This window comes from Sphaerodactylus townsendi, unplaced genomic scaffold (genome assembly GCF_021028975.2).
Source record: "Sphaerodactylus townsendi isolate TG3544 unplaced genomic scaffold, MPM_Stown_v2.3 scaffold_105, whole genome shotgun sequence".
NCBI classification, from domain to species: Eukaryota; Metazoa; Chordata; class Lepidosauria; order Squamata; family Sphaerodactylidae; genus Sphaerodactylus; species Sphaerodactylus townsendi.
Genome location: NW_025949573.1, coordinates 15,953 through 17,370, shown reverse-complemented (window position 1 = coordinate 17,370; position 1,418 = coordinate 15,953). Strand labels below are relative to the sequence as shown.

Here is a 1,418-nt window from a genome sequence, read left to right as displayed (position 1 = left end):
CCACCCCCCCCATTGTTTTCTCTGTCTGCCACCACCACAGCAAAAACCCACCCCTGCTTTTACATAGGTTAGTGGTGTGCGTTTAAGCATCAGAGTTCAATTTGTTTTATATTTTATAAAACGTTACACATGCAAGTCCTCTCTGGTCGGTTGCCAGGAGAGGATGGTCATGGAAAGCAGAAAATCCTCTGCTTTGCAGAGATGTAACCAGCAAGCGATAATAAACCATGTGCCCAAGCATTTGTGAAAATTGCAATTGCCTTTATTGTGTGAGTTAAGCAATGCATTAACAGTTAAGACAACTGAGGGGCGCGGGAGATGGGTTAGGGAGTTTGGAGCTTGTTTCGCTGGATGCCGCTACCATGTGGTTTGCCTGCCTTCTCTGCAGCCCTTCGCTTTTCCAGGAGCCTCCTGGCGGCCCCCTTCCTCCTGTTCATCCACTTCTCAACCACAGCCAGCCTGCGCTCCAGATCCTTGTCTGAAGAGTGTGGAAGATATAACACAGTGAAAAATTTAGATGAGGCAAGGCGCGGGGTCTGGTTCCTGCAGCTTGTGTCCACATCTCCCCCCCCTTCAGAGCTTGCCAGTACCGCAAGCCATCCTGCTCCATGCAGAAAAATCTGCTGCCGCAAGCCGCTTCCCCCCTCCCCCCGGTTAACTATACTCACAGTTGGCATCCAGCGATGGCTCTGTCTGAGTGCCAACTGCACGTGTTGTGGTTTCTGATGCAGAGCGCCCTGCCGTGGTCAGAGCCCCCTCTGTGTCCCCAGACATTCCTTGGAAACATGGAGAGATTGCAGAGCCAGTTAGCATTTGAAGATGCTGGACACAACTCTCAGTAACAAGGGCAACGTTGGTATCCCGCGGCAACACCGTTCCCAAAGAACATGGCACGCTGTGACAAGTAGGCTTACCCTCATCCTCACTGCACTGCACCTGGGTGGCCCCCTCGCTCCTCTCCTCCTTGGTTTTGGTGGGGGGCAAAGCTGCTCCTGAAGGAAATAGGGGGATGCATGGCTTTAAGCTCCAGATAGCAACATAAATCTAATTTTTAAAATTGCGCCCTCTCCCACATTCAACAGTGCTCCTCCTGTCAGTGTGTGCAGCGGAAATGCACTGTCAAACACCTGCCACGGTTGTTGGGAAATGCATTGCATGCCGCATGTGTGCGGGAGTGGCAGCTGTTGGACAGTGAATTTCCGCAAACTCTCCCTCTCCCACCCTCATTGAACTGCAGGCCAGCATGTAGGCCTCCCATCAGACAAGGGTAGGCATTGCAAACTGCATGCAAGTTCCCCTATTTCTTAACTTTCTTAAGTTTGTAAAGTTCTTTTTCAGTTTTTAAAGTTTGGCTTAGACTCCACACATCAACTTTCTCAATTTCATGGCAACCTCAACCCTGCATGGTGGGGCAGGGA

At 50.9% G+C, this 1,418-nt stretch overlaps 1 long non-coding RNA gene across 1 annotated transcript; it reads right to left on the bottom strand.

Annotated features, from left to right (window-relative positions):
- Positions 1-346: 346 nt before the first annotated feature.
- Positions 347-1,090, bottom strand: LOC125424803. The gene is made up of 3 exons (XR_007243291.1): positions 915-1,090; positions 669-776; positions 347-478 (listed from the first exon to the last, which is right to left on the bottom strand). It is a non-coding gene; the product is annotated as an uncharacterized LOC125424803 (long non-coding RNA).
- Positions 1,091-1,418: the final 328 nt, after the last annotated feature.